This window comes from Nestor notabilis, unplaced genomic scaffold, assembly GCF_000696875.1.
Source record: "Nestor notabilis isolate BGI_N333 unplaced genomic scaffold, ASM69687v1 scaffold1855, whole genome shotgun sequence".
Lineage (NCBI taxonomy): Eukaryota > Metazoa > Chordata > Aves > Psittaciformes > Psittacidae > Nestor > Nestor notabilis.
In genome coordinates, this window is record NW_009930426.1 from 3,516 (window position 1) to 14,736 (window position 11,221).

At 36.9% G+C, this 11,221-nt stretch overlaps 1 protein-coding gene across 1 annotated transcript in view; it reads left to right on the forward strand.

Annotated features, from left to right (window-relative positions):
* Positions 1 to 960: 960 nt before the first annotated feature.
* SCAPER (S-phase cyclin A-associated protein in the ER) overlaps positions 961 to 11,221 on the forward strand; it is a gene marked incomplete at its 3' end in the record, with an annotated part of 97,834 nt that continues 87,573 nt past the window's right edge. Inside the window, exons 1-2 of the mRNA XM_010015382.1 lie at positions 961 to 1,023; positions 2,384 to 2,581. The remainder of the gene's footprint in view (positions 1,024 to 2,383; positions 2,582 to 11,221) is intronic.

Sequence of the window (11,221 nt, forward strand, 5' to 3'; positions counted from 1 at the left end):
CCATGGTCTAGGAAGGAACTATATTTAACTAATGCATTTATTTGCTTGGCTTCATCCAGCTAAATAATCTTGGAACTTTTACTTAGATGCAATCTGTGCTAGAGAGCTCTTGCCATAGTTAGTATTCTGTCTTAACTTGCTTACATATTTGGTAATTGGATCTTATGATTTTCATGTGCGAGTTCAGATACTAAGTTGGAGGATTGAAACGTAGAATAATTTTTTTTTTATATATATATATAATATATCTGTCTTTTAAATTACCCCTGAGCAAATCTCAAAGATTAAATGCAAACATACTGGGTAGGTCTAGGCTAACACAAATTTATCTATGCAAAGATAACTCTTAATCACTTAAGAAATTGCCACCATGACAGCACTGAGACCTGACATCATCCTTCATGGCTGTGGGAATTTCAACTGATTTTGGAAGCACAGATGCTGAAGTCACTTCGTATAAGCAGTGGAGGGAGACAGGTACATTTGAGAAGGCATTTCAAATCTTAATGGGACTGACTCATGCTCAGTGAATGTTTTTCTCTCTTTGGCTACCTAAATGTAGGTGAACTAAATACACTCCTAAGTTCTGTTTTTCCCCATTTTCAAAGCCATTCAAGAGTAGGCTTTTTTTAAAATCTGTGTAGAAAACTAGTATCATATTTGACATGTAGATTGTAATGATATAGTTTTCAGAGGCACTGAGCACTTAAAGGCAAGTTTTCTTTCTTTAATGAAGTCTTGCCTTTCTTTGTAATTTTGTTAATTTTCTGTGTGTTTTCTGGTGTTTTCCACATTCTGAACCATGACAGATACTTGGAATATATAATTTTACAAACCTCAACTCATAAATTGTGCTCGTATCAGTACATTGCAGGATGAGATCTGTGCAGTTTAGAATGCAATTTCTAATGACAGTCGTTATTGTTGATCCAAACAATTGCTTCTTCCACAGGAAAGTCGAAATGGCAAGCTGGTGGAAAGACAAAGAGGGTGACTCAAGGCACACACAAGGCTGCAAAACAGGTATGTGCTCATTTGTAATGAGATTTACTGCATAAAAATGTTTTGTGGTATCACTGGTACATTATTGGCTAAATAATACATATATAAAACTGCGCACATTGTCTTTTTGAAGTATACAATCCAAGTTTCAAAGTCAAGTATTTAGAAGTTAAAAAATGCCAGAATTTTGGTTTCTCTTCCTCAGCCTTTACTTATGGCACTTCCTAACCTCTGGAAGTGCGACTGTTTTCTGTTGTGGGAGAGAATTTCAAGTTCAATAAGAACAGTGTCATGGGGCCAAGTGCTTATTTGGTATTTTCAGCCAAATGGGTGTGCTTCAGAATCCTTGGGAGTATCTTGTGCAGAGGATGGACAGTCTGTGTCTGTTAAGGAGACATATCCCCATATGAGTGACTAAGCTGGACACGCAGCATCAACAGATACGTAACACTGAGGTGGCATAACAGTACTTCCAAGTAGGCACATAGTGATTCCTGTCTGTGCCAGCATTCGTGAAGGCAGTTGGATGTTCTCCCTCTGCTCCCGTCACATTTAGCATATTGGCAGTCGTCTGCATCTGTGCAGCAAAGCAGTACTAGATCAGTTAGTCTGTATATTAACACTAAAAATTGAAGCAGATTTGTTGTAGGTAAAGCTGTTACATTACAACTTAAGCATGAGGACACTTTCAGACTGGGTGTAAGTAGGAGCAACTTCATTCGTTGGCACAGCACTTACATTGGGTTGAATTGAGCTTGCAGTGTTAACAATATGGTGACTGGAAATCTTTGTAGAAGTAGTAGTCTAAAGTGTGAAAGCTTCCTTTTGTAACTCATTTGATACTCACTGGCATCTCATTTGCAGGGCAGCCACAACATGTCAAGCGAAGGGCTGGCCACATCAACATTGCCCCAGTGTTAATGCTAGTATAATATAATGAGGGATTAAAACCAATCATCATATGTAGTATCTTCGTAATAGAATTTAACTGTGATGGAACATTGCTGGTGTGATTATTAGGAACAAGTTATTTTCATATCTGGATGCACATACTTGTCAGAATAAGTAATACAGAACATGTAATTAGAAAATGTAACTTTCCAGTGTGCTAAGAGGCAGGATATCGTTGTGCTATTATATATTGTGAATGTTGGGTTATAAATGTCAAAGAAACAAATCTAGTTTTACGTAGCTGCTGCCGATATTTAAGATCAGAATGTGTATTTTAAAACCTCAGGTCAGTGGGATGATGTAGTCTTCTTCAGTGAAAAATTTCTGGTTGACAAAAATCTGAGTATGTTGAAAAAATGCGTGTTTCGCAGAAACCCAGCCCCTTTCCCTCCTCATGTTTGTTGTTTCCCATTTTCTCTTGTTTTCTCAGAGCACTACCGTAGACTGTAAATTAACAGCAGCAGCAGCTGGAGATAAAAACTTTGACAAAAGCCCAACAAAAACAAGACAGCCTCGAAAAGTTGATCTGCGAGCTCGATACTGGGCATTTCTGTTTGACAACCTCAGACGGGCAGTTGATGAAATCTATGTTACATGTGAATCGGATCAGAGTGTAGTAGAATGCAAGGTAAGTCTTCAGCTGTTCTTTGCTGGTGTCACATGGCTCTTACAGGGCTTTTTTATACTTAGATACTTCAGAAATGTGTTACTATGTGATTTGTGTTTAGTAAAGGCTTGTAAATAGGAAAAGAGATGGCATATTTGTTCTGATTTAGGAAGATACTTTCAGCTTGGGCAGTGACTAATTTTTGAAGTGTATAAAACATACATAATGTTATTAGATCACACTGTTTTTATGAAATCAGGTTCTGCTTATTGAGTTCTGATTTTGTTAATTTTCTGGCTAAACATTTATTTTTTTCCCTGTAATGTTCTTTACTGTAGGTGGCACTGTTGTGATTCAGCCTTTTTCACATTTGTTTGCTGCCTTTTAAGTGGCTTTACTATACATACTGCTTCCTTTTTGTAGCAATAGTTTTCACTCTTCTAATTCCCTCTTAATGTTAAGAAAGCGTTTGGTGGTTGATGGTGGTTGGGATGCCACTGTAAGTTGTGTTGCTTTTGCATAACCTCTGTTTGTAATAGCTGGTGCATCTCGTAGCTTTTATGATGGTTTTCTGCTAGATCTGTAGAAAGACCGCTGTCACTGAATCCAAATCACTCCTTTTTTTTAGAAATGGAATTTATCATGATTAACAGAAGGTGGAAGAATATGCTAAAAAAGCAATGTGAAATACATGACTTCTGTTTTCATGTTAAACATGGCTGAAAACTCGACACATTCTGGAAATGATTATCTAATCACTGTAAAAAATTACATGTATCAATTTAAGTCAGCTTTTTTCTTATCACATGCATCTAGTTCTCTGCTGTAATCAGACACATTGACTTTGAGATTAGCGTACGAATACAGTTCATTGAAAGCAGGTTTGAGAACTGAACAGTAGCTAGAGGCTTCCAAATTGCTGGTTGGTCTAACACAATTTAACATGTTGTTCCTGAACTGTCTTCCTGCTCAGGAGACTTCTCCGGAGAGTTTTTTGGTTTAAGAAAATCAGTCAGCCTTGTATTGTAATTAGATTAGCATTTTAAACTCTGGTGACTGGAAGAACAGAAGTGTATTTGTATCATTGTCACATATTTTTGGGCTTAGATATCATTCAGCATTTTAATCATGCTACTTGATCTGTTCTCAGATGGAGATACTGCATAGCCTAAGTGGAAGTCTTCATTTTAGTACATGTTTGACAACGTATGTAGCTGTGTATATCGCCTTACTTGTTTGCAAAGCCGAGGTGGAGAAAACAAAAAGTGGGTAAAAGAGGAGTCCAATGTCATTTGTTATAAAACTTCTGTAACATTGATGTTGCTTTTACCTTTTAAAAGATCTCAGCACAAAAAAGTGCCTTACCTGAGTAGTAGGAATATGCATTTGTGCTGTGCTCTTTTTCTTTTAAAAGTTACTGTAAAATAATGATTATTAGACTTCTGATAAATTACTAAACTTTCCGTTAATCTGTGAAGTATAAAGCTGTTGAATCCTGTAAATTATTTTTACTAATGATGTTTCACTTCCGTTGATTGTCATTCTTTATTTTGGGGTGGTTATTGTTGACAGGCACAGTCTGGTTTCTGCCAGAGGTGAAGTTGTCAATGTGTTCTGTGAAATGACAGCAGAGTATCTTAACTGCTGTCTTTGAAGTGAGTGCTTTACATAACTCTTAATAGATAGGCATATAACATTTGTGGTACTGCATACATAGGCTTCAGCCTAGGGAGTGACCAACCTTGTCATTAACATGGAGGTATGTTTTAATTTTGGATGGGACATTAGTGATAATGACCACAGATCCTTGTGGAAACTGCATGTCTTCCTCATTCTGATCCTGAAAAGCCAGTGCTTGCTGTTGCCTATCAGCTGAAATACCCCATTTCAGTGCAGTTTTCATATTATGGAATATACAGAAAGTGCTTACCGTGGTACCTCAACCTTTTAGTTCACAAATTAAAATAATGATCGAGTCTCAGAGTTCAGTTGGCAAATGGGATTTATTAAGAAGCACTCACATGACATTGTTGCAAGAATTCATGTAGCTTAGTAGAAGGTCTGTGTCCTACTTTAAAAATAGCTTATCGCAGTCTTTAGCTTAATCATTACAATTTGGCCATATGTGACTCAGTTCAGGTAAATAATCAGCATTTGCTCATCTAAAACACTTCATTGTTTTAGTGCCTTGGCTTTGGTAGTCCTACACACATTGTTGCCTTGTTACCTCCAAGCAGCAAGTTTCATACTTTACATTGACAGTTCTGATTGTGCCTGGTCAGATCTTGCAAGATCCCTGGTCGTGCATTTTTGTTGCTATTTGAAAATGTTAAAGCGATGAACAGAACCTAGATTCCCTGTTTTGTGTCAGCTCGGGTGTCCAGTGTTGAAGGAAAGATGCGTGCAGCAAAGTTCTGCGTTATTCCAGGGACAGCTCCAGACAGTTGAATGTGCAGGACTGGGAGGATGCAGAGTGCTTTAATGCCTCTAATTGAAGCATATGTAAGTAATGGTATAATATTAGGCATAATATGAATTCCGTGTGATCTGATGAGGTATCTCTCTAACTCTGCTATCATCTGTAGAATAGCGATAATGTAGCTATGGGAAAAGGATGTATGTCATGTATAAGGCTTTTATTAGGATTTAGGATTTTGGACTTAGAAGGCCAGGTTTAATGCAGTCCTACTATGAGTCTTGTTGGTCCTGTGTAGCCATGAATTTCTGTCACCCCTGCCATAACTTTTAATATCAGTGGACCAATCTAACATAGTCATTATCGACTTCATGAGAGTGGGTGACTAGCTTGGAAGAAGACATCCTGTTAAGGTTCACATTGCGGAAAAAAACTGCCATTCAGTGTTCATTAGACACTCAGAGAATAAGAGAACATGAATGCAGCAATTGAGGGAAGAGGGATTTGGGGGGGCTTGGTTTTTGTTTTGTTGGGTGTTTTTATGGTGTTTGTTGTGCGGTGTTTTTCTTCTTCTTGGGCAGATTCATTCTTAACACTTTCTCCATTTTTATGTATTACAGTACTGGTCATCTGAATGATTTTAAGATGAAAATTCTGTTCATTACAAATTAAAGCTCATCTACAAATGGGAATGGATTACCTTTACTTTTACGTTCTTTTCTGCAACCTTGTCGTACTGCACAGAAAAGTGTGTAGTGGTTAAAATCTTACAAGAGATGCTAACAGAAACATCAGCTCGGTTGAAAATGGTGTTTCTGCTATACCTGTAGAAGTGGGAGATTTTGATAAATAGAATTCAATATTGACACATTTACTTTTCAGACTTATTTGACAGAGTATCTTGGTAGCTCTTTTTATGAAGAACCATTTTTATGTTTACTGCTGGATGCATGTGGGAAACAATATTAAGTAAGGAACTAGAGTGGTTAAACCGTTAATCTTTCCTTCTCTGGTGTTTAAGTGGGATTTTGAAAAAATCATAAATGCCTGTTATCAAAAGCTTCCTTAATTTCAACTTCTGAAGTAGTATCTCCTCAAACCTATGTTTTGCTCAAATGGGCACGTGCTGTTCTATTTAAACATTTTAGTTGTATGAAGATTGTCTTACAAGACCTGTGTAAGAATGAAATCCGACAACTTCTGGCATTTTAAACTTTCCAATTAACCTGCTATAAAAGTGTTGTGTTTTTTCTTAGTTTGTACCTTTTGCTGTCTTGTATTCTTACAAGTTGGTATAGTTTTATTGATCATGTTGTCACTGAAGATAATGTTTGATGCTTCCCAAATCGGAAAGGGCTCTAGTGGCTGGTTGTGGTTGAAACTGCAGACGGAAGGGTTGTGGTAAGGATGCAAACAGTGGAAATGTGTGTAAGAGGATCAGTGGTTGTGTTTCTTTTCTTTCAGCTTTGGGCATTGCTGAAGTTAGTATTTTGCTATTGATTTGGAATTGAGAACTCTCAAATCATGTATAGAGATATATAGATACAGCTTTGATGCTTTGCATATAAAGGTATAAGGAACATGGTTGAATTATTTCCAAAATAAAGAGTTCTCAAGTTTAAGCATCATCATTTACTGTACATAAATCAGTTTGTGCAGTAGTGATAGATTAGATGTATTCTAATAGATTTGCCTATAACCTTCAACATTTCACAGTGAAAATTGTATGGCTATTCTGTACATTAGTTCAGTTTCTGTGTGTCTGATGTTCATATGAGTATTTTATTACCTAGTATTTTCTAGGTTTGGGTGGTGAGCTTAGGTAGAAAAGAAAGAATAATCCTTTTAAATCTCCTTCTCTATTCTAAAAGGAATTAAGCCCCAAATTATTTGTAGATGGAGAAAGGCAGATTCTGTAGACAATTTTGGCCAGTGGAATTTTGGTTAATTGAACAGAGTAGACAGAAGACACATTTGTCTTCTGCTGCTTTCTTTTATGGTCTTCAGGTGCCTCAGCAACTGTGTTTATATGTATGTTGTGTGTGTATAAAAACGACACCACGCATTTATATATAACTCTCATTGATAGAATTTGAGCAACTGGATCCAGCAGCTAAGGATACAGTAAGCCTTGGAGAATCTCAAACCACTTTAATTGTTGGGCTTTTACCCTCCTAGGATGAACTTATGGCTTCAACTATTTTTTTTTCTTCAACAAAGCTGAATTTTATTATGTAAAAATGTGGTTTTCTATTCTTTTTAAGGCGGTGTTTGGCATTACTTAATGGTTGTACAAACTTTAGTCTTTCTCCTAGCGTTATTTATTAGTATATTTCTGTAAGATTTTGGTAAGGGTACTTTAGCTCCTTGTTTCTAAAGCTTACAGGTATATTCATAAATCAGTCTCCCCTGAGCATAGTTCAGTGAAAACAGTTTCATTCTGCTTGAGATTCTTCTTTCCTCTTACAAAATGTAGAGTTAAGTTCTTTCGCTCTGATTCTCCCAGACAGCACAAGATACTCTAAAGAGGTGGGTAAAGCCTTTCCCTTAAAAGATTTGTCATGTTGCATGATGTGAAAACCAGCTGAAACAACTTTAGTTGAGGCCTTCTGATCAAGGTGATATCTGAGAGAGTATGAATTGATTGAAGGCCTCCCAGAAGGAGAGAGGAACTTATTTCATTAGTCTCTTGCTGAGAACATCTTGTGAGGGCTGTTCTTGGTTCTGGGCATGCCAATTCTAATGAATTCAGTCTATGTGTGCAGACTAAGACCTGTGGTCATCCAGGCTGATTACTGACTTTTAAGACAGCCAAGAAAATAAAACCATTTCTAAACGTGTTGGAGGTAGAAACCCCAAGATTTTCCTAATGTCAGTGAAAAGGAAATCAGCAATAATTCAGTATTACGGCCAAGTTGATCTGGACAGGATCTTGGTCCTGTTTCCACTGATAAGAGCCAGTTGAACTCTGTCCATTTTACTTTTGTTGCAGGATAAGTTTTCATTTGGTTTAAAAGCATCTTTTGCTTTTTGCACCTAAATTCTTTTCATTGTTGATCATTTCCCCACTAGAGTCCTCTGTTAAGTGTATTTCTACCCATTTTGTAACCATTTTCAGCTTTAACTTAGTATGTTGTTGTACTGATGTCTTCATTCTTTGAAACCCTAGAACATTTCCAGTTAGAAGGAGAATTTCAGCATGGAATGAACTGTGTTCTGTATGATAGAATTGATTTTCTTCTGTAAACCCAACGTGATTACAAGTTTCCCTGTAAGCCTGAGCGGATCATGTTCATATTAGAATGCATACGTTCTTTTTCTGTGTTTCGCACAAGACAGTCTTTCAGATCAGTAGCGTTTTATGGAAGATGTATTCAAATTGTTTGAGTAAAAACTTATAAAAAATTGCTGGAATTGGAGATCTTTAGGAAGAGGATGTTTATGTCTCTCTCTAAATGAGCTGACATTGACATTTTCATTGTTGTCATCTTCCACAGATGAGTCAACAGTGAAGGACAGGCAGTCTGGATAATCCTATATATGTATATATTTATATACATGTACACATATATATATTGTATATATATTTATATACACATACACACATATAAGGGGCCATGTGTTCCTGCAGCTTTACTGTCTATAGTTTGCTGCTTAGTAGCTTCTGCAGAGCTGGTGTGAGATTATTTAACAAGGCACACCTGTTGAGAGAATTATAAGTTACTGGTAAATGATTCTGGTTTTCTCCTCTGCATCTGTTTTAGAGTCTTCATTTGTTTGTTTGTTTGTTTGTTCTAAATATTATCTACCATGTACTGAAGTTGGTATAATGAGAGGCCTTTGGCTAGAGGAGCTGCTTCCTCTCATCCCTCCCCAGGGATTTAAGGACTGCTTTGGCAATCATTTTTGTTTAACCTCACCCCAGAGTTGGCTTTAAGTGTTTGTAATTCAATTGTAGGACAAAAGCTACAAGGAATTTTTGGAAACTGTTTTGGTGTCACAGAACTGAAACGTCCAGTTTCAATAAAAATATAATTTTGAAGAAAGTAAGTAGGAACTTCGGTCGCCTGCTATAAACGTGCTCCAGTACAATAGAAAATGGAGTATATTTTGGTAAATAAATAATCTAAAATATTTGCTATAGATAATGAACCAATATAAAGTATGCATAGTTTGTAAAATGAACCACACGTTTCTAGCCTTACGATAATACGAAGTACAGATGTGGTGACTGAGCTGATTTCTCTGACACACATTCTACTATTTTGAATTGTAGTAACCTTAAAATCCTGCACTCTTCCATGCTTCCCTCTTTTCCTCCCCCTTGTTTGAGAATGGGACAAAAAGTGGCAAAGACAATGTTTCAGGCGTTATAGGGCTTCCAAACACAGTGAATTTCTGTTCTTTGGGATTTTAATAGGACTGTCTAAGACCCAAGTCAAGATTGCCCTGGTTCAGGAATACAGGATTATTCTGATGTAGCTACTCTGTATATTAGAGATCCTTGCTGATTGCAAAATCATTAATATGATCATCCTATTGAAGAGATGAGGAGGGCAACTTTAAGATAAATACATAGAAACCAAAGTAATGACTGAGAGCTGGAAAAAAGAAGGAAAAGCACAAAAAGAGCTTTGTGATATGCAGGACTATTGATCAGAGAAGTGAACAGTGTGCAGAAACAGGAGCCGTATTGTGAGTGTTTTTAGGTTTATGTCACTGATTTTCCTTTAAGTGTTGTTTTTTAGCAGTATTGCTTTCTTCTTTAGCTTGAACTGGCTCTTTAAAAATCGTATGGGATGGGTATAACCTTGAAAAATAATGGGATTTAAAATTGTTTTGACTCTAGTGCAGCCGTAGTCTACCCCATAAAGGTTCCCTTTTGTCAGCACCTTCTCAAGTGGTACAAGTTTCCACTGCTTCAGCACCACAGGGTATATCTGCTACACTCGGTACCGTAGGTGAGCTAGAGAGCTGTATTGATGTCCAGGACCCCAGAGCCCTGCACGCCAGTATTGTGTGTCAGGAGGACAAAGGGATGGCGCCAACCATCCTGCTCTACGCGCCAGTAACTAGAATTAATTACAAACCAATCGAATCCGTTGCAGCCAATTGGTAAACTAATTGGTAATTTTAGCTGTACATCTATATGTAGTTATCTGGATGCCTGTAACGGCGCTTTCAGAGCCACTTTTGTTCTGCTTCATCCTGCTTGACAAAATGGCCCTCATAGCTTTAGGGAGAAAGATGTGCATCAGTGAATATGGGGCCGCTCCAGCTGCTTGTCTTGTTTGTATTCCCTTGTTCATAAAACATGACTCGGGTTACAGCTGCATGGTTCTACTATGATCATTTCTGATAATGTGTAGCTAAACATTCCTTAAAATAGGGTAAGCCATTTACTGTGGTTTTTTCCTGCACCAGCTAACTTCAGGAATATAAGTCATAGTCAGATTTATTCTTTTTCTTTTGGTGAGGAATATCCCAGTGGCAGACTTGGAAAAGTAAATGATTCAGAATTGAATTTTGCTTTCTGTGCTCTTATTGTTAGTAACAGTCGGCACAACTTAGTGTGGGCTAACCTAAATGGACATGAATTGAATTAGAAAGCTGAAATTTTATTAGTGAAATGGAAAAAAAGAACTGGCTAAAATACTCGACTTGTTCCTTTCTTGTAGCAGCCTTTATTTAAGAATTACTTGGGTGCTGTAAACCAACTGCCTGGTAAGAAAGATTTCTGTTAGCTTTTTTAGTGGAGTATTTCAAAACAAAGAGCAACTTTTACATCAACAGTACTATTCTGTTTGATTTCCCCAGTGTTTGACTTTCTGGTGACTGTTCCCTTAAGAACAACCAGCATATGCTCCATGTCTGTCAGACGTACTAGTTAAAAGGACACTTAGTGAAAACTGAAGCTGAAGTTCAAACTTGCATTTGTGTTAAACAAAATGAATAATCATCCATACAGTTTCATATGAAAAAGCATTTTCATACGTTAGAGGTCATTTTTCTATTAAAAGGACAATTAAAAGTAAAGATGAATAGGACATGATTGTAGAAAAATGTGCATTCATTACCTGCACTGTAGTAGACTGTTTTTACTATTTTCATTATTTAAAGTTTTACTGTTAAAATCTGTAGTTCTACACAGAAGAACCAATACATTTGCCTTTGTAATTGTTGCCAAAATATTTCTAAGTAAATAATTATTTGCTTTGGGCAGAAAATTTCTCCTAATGCCAGCA